We start from the raw sequence: 26194 nt of genomic DNA, 5'->3' as shown, positions 1-26194 counted from the left end.
AGTCTTCCATACTCTCGGAAATTTCCCAGCTGTGAGACACTCATTGAAGAGCCGCGTTAGAGGAGCCACCAGCTGTGGGGCGAGGAACTGTACCACCTCTGCTACAATGCCGTCCGGTCCTGGCGCCTTCCCCTTCTTTAATGATTTGATATGTCGTCGTGACGTTCACCCCGGTGACTTCCAGGGTGGCCATGGCGGGGAGCAGCACCTGGTGGTGCCGGAGTGAGGCGCGGACGTAGATGGCGGTACCCCCGCCTGCCGTCGGCCTGTCGTTGCGGTAGCAAACATGGTTTGCTACCTTCACGAGAACTCCTGGCTTGAGGTGAGTTTCGCAGATCAGGCACAGGTCGATGGCCTCGTCCTGCATGAACTGACGAAACTCACCCTGTTGTGGAAACAGGCTGTTGGCATTGAAACCACAGATGGTCAGACCGTGGATAAGGACGTTATCCATGGTGTGGTTTCGTGGCGACGGTAGCGGCCTGGAGGGCCCCCGTTACGGCGGTGACGAACACCGGCAGTTGCTGTAGCAGGGCAGAGAGGGAGCTCAACATTGCTCCCAGGTCTGCTGCTTCTGGTCGCGGAATTGCTGCAGGAGGTGCCGCGGTTGCGGGTGCGTGGGCGGCGGGGCGCAGCGGAGTGGCTGCGTCCGTTAGCGGGGCCGCACGCCTAGCAGCTTGCGGCCTGTCTGAGGTGGGGGGACGGTTTAGCCGTCCGCCCTGGTGTTGGTCGTCCTGGGCGCCAGTTGCCTCGTTGGGCGCCTTGGTGGTCGCGACGTCCGCCCGCCGCCCCCTGGGGGCGTCCGAGGACTCCCCCTTGGTGGCAGAGGCGAAGCTGGTGCCTGGTTGCACCTTTCGTGCCGGTGCCGCACGTCCTTGCTGCCGTGGGCCGCGTTTGAAGGCGGCGCAGCCTCTGTAGCTCGCCACATGTGGCTCGCTACAGTTGCAGCACTTGGGCGCCTCCTCCCTCTTCTTTGTGCAGTCTCGACTCTGGTGGGAGTCGGCGCACTTGACGCAGCGGGCCGGCATCGTGCAGTAGCGCGCCACGTGGTCAAGCCCTTGGCAGGAGAAGCACTGGGCGCGCCTCCCCTTGGCCTTGAGCGGCTCCACTTCCACTGCAATCCTGGCCACCATCTGCACCTGGAAAATTTTGCGGTTTTCGAGGTTGTCCGGGAGGACAACCAAGAACAGTGGCATGGGCCTCCTCGTCCTGGGCGACTTCATGAGCGTGACCGAGCTGGCCATGTAGCCCAGCCCAGCTAGTTCACCCTTGAGGTGGTCGGTCTCCATTTTCAGCGGGAGGCGGCGAAAAACCACCTTCAGCTGCTTCATTGGCTCCGCATTGTGGGTGTAGCAATGCAGCTTCTCCTTCTCTATGAGCCGCATGGCAGCCCGGTACTCTTCCATTGTGCCGATCGAAACTCTGTACAAGTCCCGACCGGCACATTTAATCTTGGCGGTGGACGATACCGTCTGGAACTTCTCGAGGAAGGACTGGTACGTGTCCTTCCACGATACTGTAATCGGTGGCGGGGCGGGTGCCCGTCTCTTGGGTGCCTCAGCATCATCCATGGGCTCCGGCTCGTCAGGAACGTCGACGAATGAGTTCGCCGTCGGCAGCGGCTGCACTCTCTCAAGCCGTTTGGCCTGAGCAGTGTGCCGCCGCTTTGGGACAACGAAGCCGTCGTCGGTCCCCTGATCTGCCTCCGAGTGGGCAGCAGCTTCTGGCGTCTTCTTCTTCTGACTTTGCATGCAGGTAGAATCAGAGATGGCGGCGGAATCTTCCTCCTCCGCAGCTGCAGGCCTCTTTCTAGAGGGCTGCGCTGTATCCATGGTTTCCGCCTCGAGCAGTTCGCCAAGGTTGGCCTCTGGGATTGTGCTGTCACGTGGCAGGACAGTGGCGTGCTCTGTCGTCGCGCCTGACGGTACAGCAAACGGCGTATCTGAGGTCTCTTCACTGGCTCCCGACGGTACGCTCACATCTTCGAATACCTCGCAGCCGAGTGACCTCAGGTGCTGTTGGAACGCGCGGAGTGCTCGTTCGTCGGCTTCCTGTTCAGGGTACACAATGCCCCGCGATAGTCGGTGTACAACTAGGTACACCTGCTCTGGTGTGAGCGGGCTAGTGCGCATTGGGTGTACCGCAGCGCAGTCCGCAGTCGATTGCAGCGTCGTCATACGTGGGGGGCCGGATGTGGCCGCCGACAGGGCTGCCTCGGTCGCCCGAGGTAGTCCCGCCGCGCGGCGGTCCGCCTCTCCCTGCGCCTGCGTAACGCGGTCCTCCTCGCTCGGCATCCTAACTCGGAATGAGCCGCGCACGCGCCTGGCCCAGCCAGTGTCGCGGGCGGGCGCGGACGGCCGAGAGAGCGGCCGCCACTCGGCGCGCCGCCGCGCCGCCGCGCCGCGCCTCCCGCGCTTGCTACCGCCCAACGTCCGACAGCCTGCGCGGAGCAGCCCCCAACCTGCGCCGCAACCACCCGCGCCATTCAAACCACCGAGGATGGGGCTACACACACCGACACCACGGTCGCCAACCAGTCGCCGCGGCGGCGCCGCAAACCACGGCCAAACTGCAGCCACCGCGCGCCACAGCCTGGGTCGGCCCGCCGAGAATCGCCGCCCCCGCCCAAATGCCGCCCCCACAGCCCCAGCCGACGACCCGCCACAATGGCCAAACCTTCGTCAAAACTCCCACACCGTCGCCGCGGCAGCCCGGCCACCGCGGCCGGCGCCACAGCCACACGAGCCGAGTCGTGCGGCGATGACGGCCGTGCACAAACGCACCTCCGCCGCCCCATCGCCTTCCGCCGTTTTCCCGATCGGCCCGCAGCCGTCGGGCCACGGCCGCGGGCCGTCCTCCTCCTCTCGCCTCGCCCACCAACACCCACAGCCCTTCCAACACATTTTTTTTTCTTTTTTTTTACTTTTTTACGATCGCCGCCTGCGCAACATGGCACCGGCCGACGGAGCGCCAACCACCCCGCCACAGGCGAAAACAAAACAAAACAAAACAACGATAAACAAACAAACAAAATAAATTACCAGCCAGCCCCAACTACAGACACACCGAATCTGCCCTCACAGCCGACCTTACACGCCTCAACGTCAAAACAAAGGTGGTTTCTTTCTTTCAACGGTTACCTTACCTTAGGTTACGTCAGGTTAGGCTAAGAAGGCGTCAGGGTTAGGTTAAGCGTTGACGTGACGTCACGTCTTAACGTAGGCGTTAAGCTAAGGTTGCGGTCACGTACGTTAGGTTAAGGCGACTTGGGGGTTGGCCTAAGAGCTTAGGTTAGGTTACGTTAGTTTAGGTTAGGTTAGGTGGCTGCGTTAAGGGCTTAAAGAAGTTTAGGAGGTTAAGGCGTCGAGGCGGCCGCACCCCCTTAGCTGCTGCGGCTCGGCCACGCCACGCTTTGGGGTTTCATAAGGTCGCGCGGCGGGTCGTCGGCACGCCGCAAAGGACAAAACTGCAAGACGACGTCGAAAAACAAACAACAGGTAAAAAATAAATGAGTAAAATAAACGACGCCGACAGGCGGGGATCAGCAGAACGAGCAGATTCCGGAGAGCGAACGAGACACACACGCACGCACACACACAAACCCCCCCGAGCCGAGAGAGCACAGCACCACCACGTGTCGGCCTCCGCTCACCCGACTCGGCTGGGCTGGGCTGGCGGCCGGGCCCGATGCACGTACACGTACGGCTACAGCCACTACCCGTACACAGCCGCTCTTCACGCAACACCAGCCAAATGGCGCGCCCGCGGCTCGTCGCGGTCGCGGTCGCAACGCCACGCCACGCCGGCACACTTTCGGCACCACCGTTTTCGCGCGCACCGCAAACAAAACGCAGCCGACACACACAGAAAAAAAAAAACAGAGCGCGAGACGGGCGGCGGCGCACCTTTCGCCAGCCGGCAGGCAATCGACTCGCCCAGTACGACAAACGCACACGCCACCCCACCCACCAACCAACCAACCAACCAACCAACCAACCAGTCGTCGTCGTCGTCGTCGTCGTCCCGAAATCAAACAAACTCTCAAAAGCACAGCCCCTGCTGCCAACGGACGCAGGCGCCACGCAGCTCCCTTCCCGCCACACTCGATTCGCAGCGCAACTCACCCGGCACACCGTCAAACGACGGGCTGGGCTCGCCGCATCGCCGCAACCTACACACCTTCCCCGCCACGACGCACAGCCCCACCAGACGCCCGTGCCGCAACGACACTACTGCACTACCACTACCGCACTACTCCTCTCGCCCTTGCCATACACGACACAACACGCCAAAAAATGAAAATCCAAATATAAACAAAAACACCGCCCCCACGACCCAAACACATGCACGGCGCGCCAACACACGCGAGGCAAGGCACGCAGCAAACGGCGTCCCCTCCGCGTCGCGCCATCAACCTACACACACAAGGCAACCAACAACAGCCAGCCAGCCAGCCAGCCCCACTCTCACGCCGCAAAAACAGAAAACACACCGAAACCGCCAAACGCCGCACATTCGCGCTTCGCACTCACCACACACCTCTCGGCATCCGTTTCGCACACAACGACGCGACGCACATACATCATCACGGGCTACGCACGCACACCGCGACCCACTTTTTTACGACGCCCTCGGCAGAGCACACGTGCCCACGCCCACACACAGTCGACACAACGACGCAGCGCGCAGCAGACGCGGCCGCAACACATACCTCCCCGACGACGCGCCAACACCGCCAGCCACTGCTCACTCGCCCAAGCAACCCGTGCACACAACTGCCACACGCGTCCACCACGCCGCCGCCAACCACCCGCCCGCCAGGGGGCGCTCACGTCCGCGACAACAGCGCGGCACCGCCGGACCGGACCGGGCCGGGCCGGGCCGGGCCGGGCCGGGCCGGGCCGGGCCAAGCCGAGCCGAGCCGCCGCCTCCTCTCCACTCGGCACGCCACGTCCTGCTTGCAAAACACATGGCTCGTCCCTCTGTACACACAACGCGCCTGCCTGCGGTTGCCGCCGGCATCTATCTACCTGCGCATCGGAGCCAGGCCGGCAAGCCCACACTTAAATAATGCACTTCACCAGCCAAACAAACCCACTCTTCCTTTCTTTGCACAGCGCATGCAACAGCAGCCCCAGGAGCCGGGCCCGCCGCCAGCGGCCAGCGTCTCCTCCTCCTCCTCCTCCTCCTCCTCCTCCTCCTCCTCCTCCTCTGGGCACAGCCAGCCAGCCGTTCCCACCGCCCCGCCCCTGCTCTGCAGAACAAGAAAAAACGAAAAAGTACCAACACACGCACCCAAAGCGTAAGCCAGACAAGACCAGCCTCTCCAAGGCCACACACACGCAAAAAAACAAAAAAACAAAAACACTACAACAAAATAAAATAAAAAAGAAAAAGCAAGCTGTCGCCTCGCCCCCGCCCGTCCCCCCCACCACATTCGCCCCCTCCGCTTGTTTTCCTTTCTACAATTTCCCTCTTTTCCACCCAATATCCCGCCGCGGTTTACGGGCACCGGCCGATTTTGCGCCCGCCCACATGTGTGCCTACTCCCCACCACCATTCCCTCCGCAGCCCGCAGCCCGCTTTTCCCCCCTCCCTGCCCACACCACACCACACCACACCACACCGACGGTGCTGACGTCGACACGCACCCAAGACAGGGGCCACGACCGTCTTTTTTCCTGGGCCCATCCCCGCACCGCACCGCACCGCACCGCACCGCACCGCACCGCACCTCCTTCCAATCAACGCTGTGGCGCCTGTGTCCGCGCGAGACGCGTGCGCGCCGCCTCTCTCAACATCTGTCCGCCGTCCGCCGGCCGGCCGGCCCGTTTTTCGGCCCCCAGGCCATCCGTCAACCACCACTGCGCCCCTGCCCCTGCCCGCCCCGCACCACACCACACACCGCTGCTTGCCCTGGCCGTTGCCACCAAAGGCGCCAACCGCAGCCCGCGCGCGCCAGAAAGAGATGGCAAAACTACAGGGACCCAGCCGACCGACGAAAATCAGAGCAATTGGCCGGGAGGATCAAAAAGAGAGCTCCGAAAACCACCGTAGCGAGGCGTGGGAGGAAACGTTACGAGAAGCAGAAAGGGACCAGGAAAAATTCTGGAAATTTCTTAAAACTCGTAAACTAAACACGAAACATCTACATCTACATGGGGAAGGAACGACCCCACAGACCGAGCTGAAGCACTGGCGGATTCACTAGAAAGGCAATTCCAAGCACCAGAAGCGGTAGATGACGAAACTGATGACCACCAGGAAATGGTACTCAGAAGGGTAAAACCGCATCCTAAGTGCCCCGATCAGAACATCTTTCACAATCCAATAAACGCAGAAACCCCATATCTTATCACATCACAAACATACACACATCCTAAGAAGGCATCAGGCCCAGATTCCATCAAACCGCAACTACTACATCACCTACCTCCAGCAACTATCAATTATCTATCTAACATCAATATATAATGCTTGCTTCAGACTAAACTACTTGGAAACAGGCCCGAGTCATCACATTACCAAAGCCAAACAAGGACTTATTATTTCCGCAAAACTATAGGCCAACTTCCTTGGAAAGGTTCTCGGAAAGCTCGTTCAAACTGAACTGAAGAAATTCAATTCTTAAAGGATAACAACATAATCATCCCACAACAATTCCGATTCCGCGAAGAACACAGCACCACCCACCAGGTGACCAGACTAGTCGAGCACATATGTCAGGCCAGAAACATTAGACACAGTACTGGAGCAGTCCTGCTTGACATTGGAAAAGCATTCGGATAACGCCTTATCTACAAGCTCCACCAGTACAACTGCCCCATCCACATTATTGCTTCTTTTCTCCGCAACAGAGCATTCTATGTCCATGTACCAGGAGCGGCAAGTAACACTAGATCCATAGAGGCTGGAGTCCCGCAAGGCTCAGTGCTGGGGCCCATTCTCTACTCAATATACACAAACAAACAGCTGGGAGGACACTTGTCACTATTTGCAGACGACACTGCAGTCTACCGCAGCAGTTCTAACCTGCAATATAGAGTCACAAAAATAGAGCAACACCTACAATCCATCCAGAAATGGGCTAACCAAAAAAAAAAAAAAAAACAATAAACGCGGAGAAAACCCAAGCAATACAATACGATTCACATTCAAAAAGAATACCTCCTAACCTGCATATACGCCTCAGAAATAACAATCTTCCATGGTCAGGCACAATAAAGTATCTAGGCATCAAGCTGGACAAGAGGTTGACATTTAGAGACCATGTTACACACGTTTGTAACAAGGCTGCAGCAGCAATATTCAGACTGTACCCAATCATCAAAGGAAACAGAATAAATATGCGCGCCAAAAAGAAAATCTTCAAAAGCGTCATAGGAACCAGCCATCACTTACGGCTCTGAAAATCTGGTCAATGGCCGCAGACACCAACATAACAAGAGTAAAAAAGGGTGCAGAACAAATACTTCAGAATTGCTGCTGATGCCGGCCGGTACCAGACAAACCGAGACATATACACAAACCATAACATACTCAAAATCCCGGAAATCATCCAAAGAAAAATCCATAAAGTTTTTTTTTCCACCAAACCACGGATTCGAACCACCCACTCATCAGAAATCTGGGACAAAATCCACCCGACCCAAGAACGACATTTCCCATCACGACAAAACACCACAAACTACAACATACCATGATAAACAAAAATAAAATAAAAACACCATAACACTCACTTAAACAACAAACATCTACACACACCCAAGAGACCCTATCATCCCATCATTTTGTTACCCAACATAATCAGACAGAAGGCAGGGATCAAGGAGAGATCCGGTCCTTCGAGTACAGGGGGTAAAAAATACCCATCAGACCAGCTCTCTCTCTCTCTCTCTCTCTCTCTCTCTCTCTCTCTCTCTCTCTCTCCTCCTCGCTTCTCCGTGCCGACGCTGCCCCGCACACGCGTTCGCGTTCGGCCGACACCACACGACAGGTCTTTGGGGCCCCGCCACTGCGCACACGCACGCCTCCTCCTCTTCCTTAGTTCTTTTTCGCTTTTCTTTTCTCCCCCGTCCCCCGCTCTCACCGCCACATCATCCCACAACCCTTGGGGGATGTTTCCCAACATCAACGCGCCCCAATTCCACTCTCTGCCCGTGCCGCACTCTCCACTTTGCTTCTCCCCGTCCCCTACACACACGACTACCGAAACCCCGGTTGACACACCTTCTCGTAGGACAGGGGTGCGTGCGTGCGTTGTCTTGACGGTGACAGCAACAGCAACGGATCCGTCCATCCCATTCCCCCCCCCCCCCCCACTCGGTAAAGAACCATGTTCAACCCACACTACACAACAAGGGGGTCACACACGAACGCGAAAGAAAGGGCAGGGCAGGGCAGGGCAACTATCTCGTACACATTCTTCCTCAGAACCCACATATCTCATCAACGAACGGGAGGCCAATTGCGGACTCAGCCGTGTCAGGCAAATCCAACCCAACCAACACCTCCCACGGAAACCCTGACACTGATCCAGCAGTACGTCCACATACATCGCCACACCAAATACGGGGGACGAGTGAGCAACAAATGGAACAATACACAACGAGGCTGACCTAATAAAAACTGCACGTCACGTCATACCTTCCAGACAGACGCAGTTCCGACGGGACGGCGGAACCGTATACGTACCTTTCAGCCACAACAACCGACCGACTGGACACGCCCGCGTCTCCAGCCAGCCAACCACCAGGGCCACACAGCCCGCAAGTTTCAGCGTCAACACTTCTCAACGTACGTTGCAAACTTTTCAAAACATTGCCACACACACACACACACACCACGAAAAGCGTCAACCTCTCTCACACTGGATACACTCAACACTTTTTGTCGGCGGAGCTTGAGGCCAACGGTTGACACACCCCCACCGGCCACACAGGTTTCCCTTTGAAAATTGCAGTGACGGAGACGCGGCATTACGAGAGGGTTGTTTCCGAGAGCGCGAGCTGGACGGAGCTGCGGCGCCGCCGCCGAGGGGTAATGAACGCACGCGATGCCGCATGACAGCCCATCACCCAAAGTTTCGCCCACAACTGCACAGGTCGCACCCCCTTTTCGCGCCATACTAGTGTCGATCGCCAATTACAGCTCACGGTGTTCGCATTTGCCACTTGACGGGGGGGGGGGGGGGGGAAACAAAACAAACATCTGACACGCCATGTGTTTCTCTCTCTGTTATATCTAGGTCATTGGGCAGCCACTGCAAAAAAAAAAAAAAAAAAATAATATTTTTATGACATGGTTGGGTAAGTGATTTAAAGACAACAATTGTGGGTCACACACCATAGACCATTTCGATAGTGTTCTTGTTCTTCTCTTTTTCCTTTTTTTATCGCTCAATTGAAATAAAACCTGGGGATGATGCAATGCTGCGATATGGCACAACCGTCGTCCATTGTACACAACTCGGGAACAAAAAGAAACCAATTCAGGGAACGTTCGTTCCTTCACAACGTTTCTTTCAACGCACTTGGTCTTTACCATCCTGTATTCAAACACATTTTCCTTTCATCAAAACTAGGGCATTTCCATAACAGTTTGTTTCCGTTTCTGTGAGCACAATACTGCTTCTTCGACGTCATTTCACCATCTTAACTAGACAAACAACAAAATAGGAAAACAGCCTTGAGAACCCCGTCCACCAAATTTCAGTTAGCACGGCATCCAAGATTCTTTTCCGGGGAGTGCGGTGCAGCTGACGCTGCTCAGACCATATACCGTCGCCAGTCTCACTCAACTCTTGCGCATTCCATTCTACGCTACGTGACAATGCAAAAATGAATGAATCAAACCCGCCCAGAGAGCGTCTTGTGCGAGGGGACACACGATATAGAGAACAACAAAACACACAGGGGACACCACCAAAGTTGGAGAGAACGTTTCCACCACGGCAGACACTTACAGCAGCCGCGCCGTTACGCGCTTTTTTTTTTTTTCTCCCCCCCCCCCCCACTGCACACCTCCGACACCACGGGAACGTTCACCGTCCCGTTGCCCTACACTGGCGTTTCTTTTCAACCCCCCACCCTATTCCTCGCTCCCCGGACATTCGACCGATCACAAAGTGCAACCTCTCGTTACCGTCGGGTGCCCCTCTTCATCCCCGGGGCGCCAACAACAAAACAAAAAAAATAAACCACCACCGACGCCGTCGTCTCGCGTCACCTCACTCAACTGAGCGGAAAATACACGTACATCCAGAATGACGACACCGCCTCCACAAACAAAAACCAGACGTCAGACGTCAGACGTCAGGTCGAAAGAGGGCACCGTACGTCGTGGCGCGTGGTCTCCTAACTCACCTCGCGCGTACAAATACAATACAATACAATGCGTGTCTCCTCACGTTCACACACACCTCCACGCTCCACTTTTACGTCGCCCAACCAACCAACTAACTTAACCCACCCGCTCGGCGTAGAAGCAGCTGTAGGCGGCAACGTGTTTCTCACCCTCGCCACCAACGGTGTGACATCCGACAATCGCGGTTTGCTTTCCGTTCCACACCTCCGGCCATACCATACAAAGGGGACAAAAAAATATATCAAACAAGCCAACTCCAGCGATCCGCCCCCCTAACACCAACACGTCTCGAAACACCCACGCCCACGACCCGGCTGTGGCTAAAGTGCGTATCCCAACGTCACACCAAAACCAAAGGCGCCGGCGCCGGCGCCGCACCACACCACAGCTACAGCTGTGCCGCCGTCCACCCGCTCACAACAACAACAACAACAATTCCGCCCTTCCCGCAAAGGCATTTTGGTGGCCCTGAAAAGGGCCGTTTTTTCTTTTCTCCGCCGCGCCGCGGACGAGCCTCCTATTTCCAAGAGCCACCTCCTTACTTGGAGCTCGTGTACTTGGTCACCGCCTTCGTGCCCTCGCTCACCGCGTGCTTGGCCAGCTCGCCAGGCAGCAAGAGCCGCACAGCGGTCTGGATCTCGCGGGACGTGATGGTCGAGCGCTTGTTGTAGTGCGCCAGGCGAGAAGCCTCGGCCGCAATGCGCTCGAAAATGTCGTTCACGAAGCTGTTCATGATGCTCATCGCCTTCGAAGAGATGCCCGTGTCAGGGTGCACCTGCTTCAGCACCTTGTAGATGTAGATGGCATAGCTCTCCTTCCTCTTGCGCTTCTTCTTCTTGTCGCCCTTCGAAATGTTCTTCTGCGCCTTGCCAGCCTTCTTGGCGGCTTTCCCGCTAGTCTTGGGCGGCATCACGAACAAACAGGCAGGCAGGCAGGCACGCGCAGTCAGTCAGTCAGTCAAGCGCTCCGCTCCAGTCAGCGTCTCCCCACACAGTGGCACCCGCCACACGCCGCCGCCGCACCTTTACCAGCTCGCCCTGCTGCGGCCGCCGACCAATGGGGCGCGCGCGCAACCGGCCGCCGCACCCGAGCCCATAAAGGACCCCCACCCCGCCGGCGCCGGCACGCACTCCGCTGCTCGACTCGCTGCGGCTCGCACCGTTTGCGTTGTGCTTTTCTTTCTCGCTTCTTTCGAAACTAGCCCATCGCCATGTCCGGACGCGGAAAGGGAGGCAAAGTCAAGGGCAAGTCAAAGTCCCGCTCAAGCAGGGCTGGGCTCCAGTTCCCGGTCGGCAGAATCCACCGCCTCCTGCGCAAGGGAAACTACGCCGAGCACGTCGGCGCCGGGGCGCCCGTCTACCTCGCCGCCGTCATGGAGTACCTCGCGGCTGAGGTGCTCGAGCTGGCCGGAAACGCGGCCCGCGACAACAAGAAGACGCGCATCATCCCGCGCCACCTGCAGCTCGCCATACGCAACGACGAGGAGCTCAACAAGCTCTTGTCGGGCGTCACCATCGCACAGGGAGGTGTCCTGCCCAACATCCAGGCCGTCCTGCTGCCAAAGAAGACCGAGAAGAAGGCCTAGAAGAGAGACAGCGCAATCGGCACCGCCGCGTGCTCCCTTGGCACGCAGCGCGCCATTTGCCGGCTCGGCTCAAAAACAAAACAATCGGCCCTTTTCAGGGCCACCACACAAACCTACGTCCAAAGCAGAATTCCAGTCGTTCGTCGCACCACTTTTCTCTCTCTCTCTCTCTTTCTGTGTACGGTTTTTTCCTTCTTACACACACAGGCGCCGCCATCTTGTACACACGTACTTGGCCACCTCCTCCACTCCACTCCACGCACGCACAGTCTCGCGACCATTAACCAGCACACATGGCGCACAACAACACACCTCAAAAATAACCCCTCGGCACTCAGCTGCGCCGCAACACACAGCCCATCCACCGACAAGAAGCATACAAGCAAAGAGGGAGGGGAAGGAAGGAAGGAAGGAAGGAGCTCACACAACCGCAAGGGCACGCTTCCTTCCCTCCCAACCGCACCGCACACCACGTCAAAAAAACTCCAAACAAAACTAAAAGGCCAAGTAGACTAAAAAGGAAAAGAAAAAAAAAAAACCAGCAACACAGACTCTTTCGCACTTTTCAACTTCCGAACACTGTGGTGGCCCTGAAAAGGGCCGTTTTTCAATCTCTCTTTCCTTCCTTCGGTCTCACACCGCCTAACCGCCGAAACCGTACAGGGTGCGCCCCTGCCTCTTCAGGGCGTACACCACGTCCATGGCCGTCACAGTCTTGCGCTTGGCGTGCTCAGTGTACGTCACCGCGTCGCGGATCACGTTCTCCAGGAACACCTTCAGCACTCCGCGCGTCTCCTCGTAGATCAGACCAGAGATGCGCTTCACGCCGCCCCTGCGCGCCAGGCGGCGGATCGCGGGCTTCGTGATGCCCTGGATGTTGTCGCGCAACACCTTGCGGTGCCACTTGGCGCCACCCTTGCCGAGCCCCTTTCCTCCCTTGCCGCGGCCTGTCATTTTTCTTCTTCAAGCGTCTCAACCACAACAATATAAAAAACAGAAAGCAAGGCAAGGCTCCTCACCCGGCGCTAGCGAGTCGGCTACGGTTGTGGCGCCCAGCGCGCGCGCCGCCCCCCTATATAGACTCTGGGGCCCCGCGGCCCGCCCTCCCCTCCAACCACCACCGCGCACCGAGGGCATATAAGCGCAGCACCGGGGCGCGCGGGCTTGTAGTGCCACCACGTGACACCTTGGACCTCCGTGGCATCGACTGGGCGTCTTATCGGAGACGGGTCGAGGCAGCACTCCCTACCATACCCGACGCCGCCAGGGTGGGGGCTGACCTCACCCTCGCACAGTTCACGGACGCCGCCATCACTGCTGCAGTTGCAGCAACGCCTCCACATCCCCCGCGCCCTCCGACCCATGTGCGCCCTCTCCCCCTAGCCCTCCGCGCACTCATCACCGAGAAAAACAGGGTCATCCGCGAATGGCAAAGAACACGAGACCCTGCCACTAAGCGCCGGATAAATCGCATGCAGCGGGAGATCCGTGCTGCCATTCAGACCCACCGCAGTCAGGACTGGGAGCGAAAAATCTCCGCCCTTGACCTGAGCGATGCATCCGCATGGCGCCTGGTCTCCCGCATCATCCACAAACGCCCGCAAATTCCCCCCCTCCTGGTCGGCGCTGAGGCTGTGTGCGATCCTGATGCTAAGGCCAATGCCTTGGCTGATGTGTTCGCACGCAGCTTCACCCCTGTCACCGACCCCGTTGACCCCGACCATATCCAAATGGTCACCGCACGAGTCCACCAGTTCCTCACCGCCCAGGATCCAGAAGACCATATCACCCCCGTCACGGATGAGGAGATTGCCCGGGAGCTTAACTCCCTCCACTCCCGAAAAGCCGGTGGCCCAGACAGACTCACCAATCAGCTCCTCAAGCAGCTTCCCCCAGCCTCTGTTCCCGTCCTTACTTCTACTTTCAATTCCATCCTCTCCTCTAGGCAGTTTCCTTCCGTGTGGAAACACGCGGAGGTGATTGCCATCCCCAAACCTGGGAAAGACCCTCGATCCCCTTCCAGCTATCGTCCCATCAGCCTCCTTCCCGCCCTCTCCAAGCTGTTTGAGAGGCTGTATCTCAAACGTGTCCTGATCCACGTCGCTCGGGTGCGGGTACTCCCCGACGTTCAGTTTGGCTTCCGGCGAGGACACTCCACCACCCACCAACTCCTCCGTCTTGTTGAGGAAGCACTGGAGGCCATTGAGCGTCGGGAGTACTTCGGGGCCGTCTTCCTCGATGTCTCCCGGGCGTTCGATTCTGTCTGGCACGAGGGGCTACTTTACAAGCTCTTCGGGCACGGCTTCTCCATCTCCCATGTGCGCCTCATCGCCACCTACTTAGAAGGTCGTACATTCCATGTCCGGATCCCGGGAGGTACCTCCACCAGGCGTCGTATCAGGGCGGGTGTTCCACAGGGGAGCGTGCTCGGCCCTGTTCTATACAGTCTGTTCACAGCTGACACGCCCACCGTGCCTCGTGTGCATCTCGCCCTGTATGCGGATGATACCGCGGTTTTTGCTCGCTCCCGGAGCAAGGCGCTCCTCCGGCAGAAACTACAACAGGCCATCGACTCTGTTGTCGATTATGCCAAACGTTGGCGCCTGGCCTTCAACCCGGCAAAGACGCAGGCACTCATCATTTGTCGGCGGCGGTGGCCGGTCGCCTATCCCCCTGTCACTGTGCTCGGCACCCCCGCCCCCTGGGCCAGAACAGCTATGTACCTGGGGGTCACCCTGGATAGGGCCCTCACCTGGCGTCCCCACATAGAGGCCATCCGGCGGAAGGCCTTGGGGCGCATCGGCCAACTCTACCCTTTTATGAACCCTACCTCTACCCTTCCCATTCCTCTTGCCCTCCTCCTCTACACATCCCTCATCCGCCCCCTCCTGGAGTATGCCTCGGTTGTGTGGGGCAATGCCGCGCCTACGCATCTCCACCGCCTGCAGACGGTACAGAATCGTGCCCTTCGAATTGCCCTTCGCCTCCCTTACCGTTTCCCAACCCGTGAACTTCACCTCCTTGCCAATATCCCCCTCCTTCAAGACCGTGTCCGATCCTCCGCCATCTCCTTCTATGACCAATCCCGTCATTCCCCCAATCCACTCATTGTCTCTCTTGGCACCCGCCTCCATCGCCTGGCCACCACTCGCTGGCCCGACCTCCTTTCCCGCCCCCCCTGACACCTCCCATCCACCCCCCCCGTCCTGTTACTTCTTCCTCTTCCTACCACTTCTCCTTTTTTGTCACCCCATCCTGAAATATCTGCCGCCACCGTCATCGCCGTCGCCAAGAAGATCTGGCCAGGACGAAGGCCTTTCGTTTTCTTCATCCTCTTCCTGTCATCTTTCACTATTCTTTCGTCTGTCACTCAACGTTTCTTTTCCGGCTAGTCAATGGAGCCGTTCGTTTTCCTCTATCTCTCACTATTCCTTTTACTGTTCTGTCACCTGTTACTGTTAATTACCGTGCAACGGCCAGTCAATTGGGCCTTTCGTTTTCCTGCTTCTCTAACTATCCCTCTCACTATTCTTTCATCTTAAAAAAAAAAAAAAAAAAAAAAAAAAAAACCAAAATGCACAACGTCAAGCAAACCATACCGCCAAGTCCACTTCTTCACCACCCGTCAAGAGGAAGGCGAAGCGCGCCAGCGCTAGTACTTCCTATACGAGTCGAGGGACCACCCTCTCCTGTGCAGCGTGGCGTGGCGTGGCGTGGCGCGCGGGCCCGTTGTCAAGGCAGCACCGGACGCCGTCGCGCACGCATATCCTCCACGCCGCATCCGCATCCGCAGTAGCCATGGCCCGGACAAAGCAAACGGCCCGCAAGTCCACCGGCGGAAAGGCGCCGCGCAAACAGCTCGCCACCAAGGCGGCGAGGAAGAGCGCGCCCGCCACCGGCGGCGTCAAGAAGCCCCACCGCTACAGGCCGGGCACCGTCGCCCTGCGAGAAATCAGGCGCTACCAGAAGAGCACAGAGCTGCTCATCCGCAAGCTGCCATTCCAGCGCCTAGTGCGCGAGATCGCCCAGGACTTCAAGACCGACCTGCGCTTCCAGAGCTCCGCAGTCATGGCCCTGCAGGAGGCCAGCGAGGCCTACCTCGTCGGCCTCTTCGAAGACACCAACCTGTGCGCAATCCACGCCAAGCGAGTCACCATCATGCCCAAGGACATCCAGCTCGCGCGCCGCATCCGCGGCGAGCGCGCCTAAACCCGCACACCGCCAAACAAACAAAACGGCCCTTTTCAGGGCCACTAACGTCTCTCCGTCGCGAGCAAAACTTTGTCGGTCGCAACGACTAGTTCCCCACTCACTCTCCAGTCCAGTCGTCCCACCCCCGGCCCGGCGCCGCCGTTTCCAAAAAAAAAAAAAAAAAAGCTCCGCACCGGCCGAGCCAAGTCGCAAGCGTCAATAGCGCCACCCACACAGGCCACGGCACAAAACGTGACGCCCGGAAAGCAAAGCCAAAAAAGACTATTCCAAAACCACCACCAAGACAAACAAACAAACGCGGCGCAAAATAAATAGGTAAAAATAATAAAAATAAAATACACTTTATATAACACCAACCGCGCGCCGCCGCCCACGCCCGCCAACGACCCCACAATCCAACCACCGCGGCACGCAAACACCATCCACACATGAAACAAACAAACGCCAGCAAGCAAGACAGACAGACAACAAGGCAACCGACCGACCACGACACGACAATCAACACCTTCCCGACGTGCTTTGATGGCCCTGAGAAGGGCCGTTTTTTTGTTTTTGTCCGGGACCGCGCGACAGCCTCTGGTTGCGCGCCGGCCACCAGGCGACGGTGTCAACCGCCAACCCTTCCCTGCCCTTTTTACTTCTTCTTCTTGGGCGAAGCCTTCGCCTTAGACGGCGTCCCCGTCGCCTTCTTCGGGCGCGGCGCCTTCGGCTTCTTCGTCGGAACCTTGGCGGCCTTCTTCGCCTTCGACGGCGACTTGGCCTTGGCCGGCTTGGCCGCAGCCGCCTTCTTCGCACCCGCGGGAGCGGCCGACGCCGCAGACGCCTTCTTGGCGGCGCCCGCCTTCCGACCGGTCGCCGCCTTCACGCCGCCAGCCTTCTTTGCGCCGGCCGCACGGGCCCCCTTCTTCTCCTTGCTGGCCGGAGCGGCGCGCTTCTTCTTCGCACCACCGCCACCACGAGCCTTGCCGCCCTCGGCCGCCCCGCCGCCGGCGCCGGCAAGCTTGAAAGAGCCCGACGCGCCCTTCCCCTTCGTCTGCACCAGCTCGCCAGCCACGACGGCCGACTTGAGGTACTTCTTGATAAAGGGCGCCAGCTTCTCCGCGTCCAGCTTGTAGTGCGCGGCAATGTACTTCTTGATCGCCTGCAGCGACGACCCGCCGCGCTCCTTCAGACTCTTGATGGCGGCCGTCACCATCTCAGAGGTGCGCGGGTGCGCAGGCTTGGCGCGCGGCTTCTTCGCAGATGACGCAGACTTGGCCTTCTTCGTAGTGCTGGTGGCGGCGGGTGCCGCGGCAGTCTCGTTCGTAGCCGCCTGGTCTGCCATCTTTTGCTTGTTCTCTTTTCTTTTTTCCCCTTGGTTTCGCTTCCTTCTCTCCTTCGACGACGCACAACAGCGAGGGGCGCGCAGCAGAGAATAGCCGCGCACGCGCCTGGCCCAGCCAGTGTCGCGGGCGGGCGCGGACGGCCGAGAGAGCGGCCGCCACTCGGCGCGCCGCCGCGCCGCCGCGCCGCGCCTCCCGCGCTTGCTACCGCCCAACGTCCGACAGCCTGCGCGGAGCAGCCCCCAACCTGCGCCGCAACCACCCGCGCCATTCAAACCACCGAGGATGGGGCTACACACACCGACACCACGGTCGCCAACCAGTCGCCGCGGCGGCGCCGCAAACCACGGCCAAACTGCAGCCACCGCGCGCCACAGCCTGGGTCGGCCCGCCGAGAATCGCCGCCCCCGCCCAAATGCCGCCCCCACAGCCCCAGCCGACGACCCGCCACAATGGCCAAACCTTCGTCAAAACTCCCACACCGTCGCCGCGGCAGCCCGGCCACCGCGGCCGGCGCCACAGCCACACGAGCCGAGTCGTGCGGCGATGACGGCCGTGCACAAACGCACCTCCGCCGCCCCATCGCCTTCCGCCGTTTTCCCGATCGGCCCGCAGCCGTCGGGCCACGGCCGCGGGCCGTCCTCCTCCTCTCGCCTCGCCCGCCAACACCCACAGCCCTTCCAACACATTTTTTTTTTTCTTTTTTTTTACTTTTTTACGATCGCCGCCTGCGCAACATGGCACCGGCCGACGGAGCGCCAACCCCCCCGCCACAGGCGAAAACAAAACAAAACAAAACAACGATAAACAAACAAACAAAATAAATTACCAGCCAGCCCCAACTACAGACACACCGAATCTGCCCTCACAGCCGACCTTACACGCCTCAACGTCAAAACAAAGGTGGTTTCTTTCTTTCAACGGTTACCTTACCTTAGGTTACGTCAGGTTAGGCTAAGAAGGCGTCAGGGTTAGGTTAAGCGTTGACGTGACGTCACGTCTTAACGTAGGCGTTAAGCTAAGGTTGCGGTCACGTACGTTAGGTTAAGGCGACTAGGGGGTTGGCCTAAGAGCTTAGGTTAGGTTACGTTAGTTTAGGTGGCTGCGTTAAGGGCTTAAAGAAGTTTAGGAGGTTAAGGCGTCGAGGCGGCCGCACCCCCTTAGCTGCTGCGGCTCGGCCACGCCACGCTTTGGGGTTTCATAAGGTCGCGCGGCGGGTCGTCGGCACGCCGCAAAGGACAAAACTGCAAGACGACGTCGAAAAACAAACAACAGGTAAAAAATAAATGAGTAAAATAAACGACGCCGACAGGCGGGGATCAGCAGAACGAGCAGATTCCGGAGAGCGAACGAGACACACACGCACGCACACACACAAACCCCCCCGAGCCGAGAGAGCACAGCACCACCACGTGTCGGCCTCCGCTCACCCGACTCGGCTGGGCTGGGCTGGCGGCCGGGCCCGATGCACGTACACGTACGGCTACAGCCACTACCCGTACACAGCCGCTCTTCACGCAACACCAGCCAAATGGCGCGCCCGCGGCTCGTCGCGGTCGCGGTCGCAACGCCACGCCACGCCGGCACACTTTCGGCACCACCGTTTTCGCGCGCACCGCAAACAAAACGCAGCCGACACACACAGAAAAAAAAAACAGAGCGCGAGACGGGCGGCGGCGCACCTTTCGCCAGCCGGCAGGCAATCGACTCGCCCAGTACGACAAACGTGCACGCCACCCCACCCACCAACCAACCAACCAACCAACCAACCAACCAGTCGTCGTCGTCCCGAAATCAAACAAACTCTCAAAAGCACAGCCCCTGCTGCCAACGGACGCAGGCGCCACGCAGCTCCCTTCCCGCCACACTCGATTCGCAGCGCAACTCACCCGGCACACCGTCAAACGACGGGCTGGGCTCGCCGCATCGCCGCAACCTACACACCTTCCCCGCCACGACGCACAGCCCCACCAGACGCCCGTGCCGCAACGACACTACTGCACTACCACTACCGCACTACTCCTCTCGCCCTTGCCATACACGACACAACACGCCAAAAAATGAAAATCCAAATACAAACAAAAACACCGCCCCCACGACCCAAACACATGCACGGCGCGCCAACACACGCGAGGCAAGGCACGCAGCAAACGGCGTCCCCTCCGCGTCGCGCCATCAACCTACACACACAAGGCAACCAACAACAGCCAGCCAGCCAGCCAGCCCCACTCTCACGCCGCAAAAACAGAAAACACACCGAAACCGCCAAACGCCGCACATTCGCGCTTCGCACTCACCACACACCTCTCGGCATCCGTTTCGCACACAACGACGCGACGCACATACATCATCACGGGCTACGCACGCACACCGCGACCCACTTTTTTACGACGCCCTCGGCAGAGCACACGTGCCCACGCCCACACACAGTCGACACAACGACGCAGCGCGCAGCAGACGCGGCCGCAACACATACCTCCCCGACGACGCGCCAACACCGCCAGCCACTGCTCACTCGCCCAAGCAACCCGTGCACACAACTGCCACACGCGTCCACCACGCCGCCGCCAACCACCCGCCCGCCAGGGGGCGCTCACGTCCGCGACAACAGCGCGGCACCGCCGGACCGGACCGGGCCGGGCCGGGCCGGGCCGGGCCGGGCCGGGCCGGGCCGAGCCGAGCCGAGCCGCCGCCTCCTCTCCACTCGGCACGCCACGTCCTGCTTGCAAAACACATGGCTCGTCCCTCTGTACACACAACGCGCCTGCCTGCGGTTGCCGCCGGCATCTATCTACCTGCGCATCGGAGCCAGGCCGGCAAGCCCACACTTAAATAATGCACTTCACCAGCCAAACAAACCCACTCTTCCTTTCTTTGCACAGCGCATGCAACAGCAGCCCCAGGAGCCGGGCCCGCCGCCAGCGGCCAGCGTCTCCTCCTCCTCCTCCTCCTCCTCCTCCTCCTCCTCCTCCTCCTCTGGGCACAGCCAGCCAGCCGTTCCCACCGCCCCGCCCCTGCTCTGCAGAACAAGAAAAAACGAAAAAGTACCAACACACGCACCCAAAGCGTAAGCCAGACAAGACCAGCCTCTCCAAGGCCACACACACGCAAAAAAACAAAAAAACAAAAACACTACAACAAAATAAAATAAAAAAGAAAAAGCAAGCTGTCGCCTCGCCCCCGCCCGTCCCCCCCACCACATTCGCCCCCTCCGCTTGTTTTCCTTTCTACAATTTCCCTCTTTTCCACCCAATATCCCGCCGCGGTTTACGGGCACCGGCCGATTTTGCGCCCGCCCACATGTGTGCCTACTCCCCACCACCATTCCCTCCGCAGCCCGCAGCCCGCTTTTCCCCCCTCCCTGCCCACACCACACCACACCACACCACACCGACGGTGCTGACGTCGACACGCACCCAAGACAGGGGCCACGACCGTCTTTTTTCCTGGGCCCATCCCCGCACCGCACCGCACCGCACCGCACCGCACCTCCTTCCAATCAACGCTGTGGCGCCTGTGTCCGCGCGAGACGCGTGCGCGCCGCCTCTCTCAACATCCGTCCGCCGTCCGCCGGCCGGCCGGCCCGTTTTTCGGCCCCCAGGCCATCCGTCAACCACCACTGCGCCCCTGCCCCTGCCCGCCCCGCACCACACCACACACCGCTGCTTGCCCTGGCCGTAGCCACCAAAGGCGCCAACCGCAGCCCGCGCGCGCCAGAAAGAGATGGCAAAACTACAGGGACCCAGCCGACCGACGAAAATCAGAGCAATTGGCCGGGAGGATCAAAAAGAGAGCTCCGAAAACCACCGTAGCGAGGCGTGGGAGGAAACGTTACGAGAAGCAGAAAGGGACCAGGAAAAATTCTGGAAATTTCTTAAAACTAAACACGAAACATCTACATCTACATGGGGAAGGAACGACCCCACAGACCGAGCTGAAGCACTGGCGGATTCACTAGAAAGGCAATTCCAAGCACCAGAAGCGGTAGATGACGAAACTGATGACCACCAGGAAATGGTACTCAGAAGGGTAAAACCGCATCCTAAGTGCCCCGATCAGAACATCTTTCACAATCCAATAAACGCAGAAACCCCATATCTTATCACATCACAAACATACACACATCCTAAGAAGGCATCAGGCCCAGATTCCATCAAACCGCAACTACTACATCACCTACCTCCAGCAACTATCAATTATCTATCTAACATCAATATATAATGCTTGCTTCAGACTAAACTACTTGGAAACAGGCCCGAGTCATCACATTACCAAAGCCAAACAAGGACTTATTATTTCCGCAAAACTATAGGCCAACTTCCTTGGAAAGGTTCTCGGAAAGCTCATTCAAACTGAACTGAAGAAATTCAATTCTTAAAGGATAACAACATAATCATCCCACAACAATTCCGATTCCGCGAAGAACACAGCACCACCCACCAGGTGACCAGACTAGTCGAGCACATATGTCAGGCCAGAAACATTAGACACAGTACTGGAGCAGTCCTGCTTGACATTGGAAAAGCATTCGGATAACGCCTTATCTACAAGCTCCACCAGTACAACTGCCCCATCCACATTATTGCTTCTTTTCTCCGCAACAGAGCATTCTATGTCCATGTACCAGGAGCGGCAAGTAACACTAGATCCATAGAGGCTGGAGTCCCGCAAGGCTCAGTGCTGGGGCCCATTCTCTACTCAATATACACAAACAAACAGCTGGGAGGACACTTGTCACTATTTGCAGACGACACTGCAGTCTACCGCAGCAGTTCTAACCTGCAATATAGAGTCACAAAAATAGAGCAACACCTACAATCCATCCAGAAATGGGCTAACCAAAAAAAAAAAAAAAAAACAATAAACGCGGAGAAAACCCAAGCAATACAATACGATTCACATTCAAAAAGAATACCTCCTAACCTGCATATACGCTTCAGAAATAACAATCTTCCATGGTCAGGCACAATAAAGTATCTAGGCATCAAGCTGGACAAGAGGTTGACATTTAGAGACCATGTGACACACGTTTGTAACAAGGCTGCAGCAGCAATATTCAGACTGTACCCAATCATCAAAGGAAACAGAATAAATATGCGCGCCAAAAAGAAAATCTTCAAAACCGTCATAGGAACCAGCCATCACTTACGGCTCTGAGAATCTGGTCAATGGCCGCAGACACCAACATAACAAGAGTAAAAAAGGGTGCAGAACAAATACTTCAGAATTGCTGCTGATGCCGGCCGGTACCAGACAAACCGAGACATATACACAAACCATAACATACTCAAAATCCCGGAAATCATCCAAAGAAAAATCCATAAAGTTTTTTTTTTCCACCAAACCACGGATTCGAACCACCCACTCATCAGAAATCTGGGACAAAATCCACCCGACCCAAGAACGACATTTCCCATCACGACAAAACACCACAAACTACAACATACCATGATAAACAAAAATAAAATAAAAACACCATAACACTCACTTAAACAACAAACATCTACACACACCCAAGAGACCCTATCATCCCATCATTTTGTTACCCAACATAATCAGACAGAAGGCAGGGATCAAGGACAGATCCAGTCCTTCGAGTACAGGGGGTAAAAAATACCCATCAGACCAGCTCTCTCTCTCTCTCTCTCTCTCTCTCTCTCCTCCTCGCTTCTCCGTGCCGACGCTGCCCCGCACACGCGTTCGCGTTCGCGTTCGGCCGACACCACACGACAGGTCTTTGGGGCCCCGCCACTGCGCACACGCACGCCTCCTCCTCTTCCTTAGTTCTTTTTCGCTTTTCTTTTCTCCCCCGCCCCCCGCTCTCACCGCCACATCATCCCGCAACCCTTGGGGGATGTTTCCCAACATCAACGCGCCCCAATTCCACTCTCTGCCCGTGCCGCACTCTCCACTTTGCTTCTCCCCGTCCCCTACACACACGACTACCGAAACCCCGGTTGACACACCTTCTCGTAGGACAGGGGTGCGTGCGTGCGTTGTCTTGACGGTGACAGCAACAGCAACGGATCCGTCCATCCCATTCCCCCCCCCACTCGGTAAAGAACCATGTTCAACCCACACTACACACCAAGGGGGGCACACACGAACGCGAAAGAAAGGGCAGGGCAGGGCAGGGCAACTATCTCGTACACATTCTTCCTCAGAACCCACATATCACATCAACGAACGGGAGGCCAATTGCGGACTCAGCCGTGTCAGGCAAATCCAACCCAACCAACACCTCCCACGGAAACCCTGACACTGATCCAGCAGTACGTCCACATACATCGCCACACCAAATACGGTGGACGAGTGAGCAACAAATGGAACAATACACAACGAGGCTGACCTAATAAAAACTGCACGTCACGTCATACCTTCCAGACAGACGCAGTTCCGACGGGACGGCGGAACCGTATACGTACCTTTCAGCCACAACAACCGACCGACTGGACACGCCCGCGTCTCCAGCCAGCCAACCACCAGGGCCACACAGCCCGCAAGTTTCAGCGTCAACACTTCTCAACGTACGTTGCAAACTTTTCAAAACATTGCCACACACACACACACACACCACGAAAAGCGTCAACCTCTCTCACACTGGATACACTCAACACTTTTTGTCGGCGGAGCTTGAGGCCAACGGTTGACACACCCCCACCGGCCACACAGGTTTCCCTTTGAAAATTGCAGTGACGGAGACGCGGCATTACGAGAGGGTTGTTTCCGAGAGCGCGAGCTGGACGGAGCTGCGGCGCCGCCGCCGAGGGGTAATGAACGCACGCGATGCCGCATGACAGCCCATCACCCAAAGTTTCGCCCACAACTGCACAGGTCGCACCCCCTTTTCGCGCCATACTAGTGTCGATCGCCAATTACAGCTCACGGTGTTCGCATTTGCCACTTGACGGGGGGGGGGGGGGGGGGGGGGGAAACAAAACAAACATCTGACACGCCATGTGTTTCTCTCTCTGTTATATCTAGGTCATTGGGCAGCCACTGTAAAAAAAAAAAAAAAAAATAATATTTTTACGACATGGTTGGGTAAGTGATTTAAAGACAACAATTGTGGGTCACACACCATAGACCATTTCGATAGTGTTCTTGTTCTTCTCTTTTTCCTTTTTTTATCGCTCAATTGAAATAAAACCTGGGGATGATGCAATGCTGCGATATGGCACAACCGTCGTCCATTGTACACAACTCGGGAACAAAAAGAAACCAATTCAGGGAACGTTCGTTCCTTCACAACGTTTCTTTCAACGCACTTGGTCTTTACCATCCTGTATTCAAACACATTTTCCTTTCATCAAAACTAGGGCATTTCCATAACAGTTTGTTTCCGTTTCTGTGAGCACAATACTGCTTCTTCGACGTCATTTCACCATCTTAACTAGACAAACAACAAAATAGGAAAACAGCCTTGAGAACCCCGTCCACCAAATTTCAGTTAGCACGGCATCCAAGATTCTTTTCCGGGGAGTGCGGTGCAGCTGACGCTGCTCAGACCATATACCGTCGCCAGTCTCACTCAACTCTTGCGCATTCCATTCTACGCTACGTGACAATGCAAAAATGAATGAATCAAACCCGCCCAGAGAGCGTCTTGTGCGAGGGGACACACGATATAGAGAACAACAAAACACACAGGGGACACCACCAAAGTTGGAGAGAACGTTTCCACCACGGCAGACACTTACAGCAGCCGCGCCGTTACGCGCTTTTTTTTTTTTTCTCCCCCCCCCCCCCCCCACTGCACACCTCCGACACCACGGGAACGTTCACCGTCCCGTTGCCCTACACTGGCGTTTCTTTTCAACCCCCCACCCTATTCCTCGCTCCCCGGACATTCGACCGATCACAAAGTGCAACCTCTCGTTACCGTCGGGTGCCCCTCTTCATCCCCGGGGCGCCAACAACAAAACAAAAAAAATAAACCACCACCGACGCCGTCGTCTCGCGTCACCTCACTCAACTGAGCGGAAAATACACGTACATCCAGAATGACGACACCGCCTCCACAAACAAAAACCAGACGTCAGACGTCAGACGTCAGGTCGAAAGAGGGCACCGTACGTCGTGGCGCGTGGTCTCCTAACTCACCTCGCGCGTACAAATACAATACAATACAATGCGTGTCTCCTCACGTTCACACACACCTCCACGCTCCACTTTTACGTCGCCCAACCAACCAACTAACTTAACCCACCCGCTCGGCGTAGAAGCAGCTGTAGGCGGCAACGTGTTTCTCACCCTCGCCACCAACGGTGTGACATCCGACAATCGCGGTTTGCTTTCCTTCCTTTCCGTTCCACACCTCCGGCCATACCATACAAAGGGGACAAAAAAATATATCAAACAAGCCAACTCGAGTGATCCGCCCCCCTAACACCAACACGTCTCGAAACACCCACGCCCACGACCCGGCTGTGGCTAAAGTGCGTATCCCAACGTCACACCAAAACCAAAGGCGCCGGCGCCGGCGCCGCACCACACCACAGCTACAGCTGTGCCGCCGTCCATCCGCTCACAACAACAACAACAACAATTCCGCCCTTCCCGCAAAGGCATTTTGGTGGCCCTGAAAAGGGCCGTTTTTTCTTTTCTCCGCCGCGCCGCGGACGAGCCTCCTATTTCCAAGAGCCACCTCCTTACTTGGAGCTCGTGTACTTGGTCACCGCCTTCGTGCCCTCGCTCACCGCGTGCTTGG

This window comes from Schistocerca gregaria, chromosome 8, assembly GCF_023897955.1.
Source record: "Schistocerca gregaria isolate iqSchGreg1 chromosome 8, iqSchGreg1.2, whole genome shotgun sequence".
NCBI lineage: Eukaryota > Metazoa > Arthropoda > Insecta > Orthoptera > Acrididae > Schistocerca > Schistocerca gregaria.
This window is presented reverse-complemented; position numbering follows the sequence as displayed.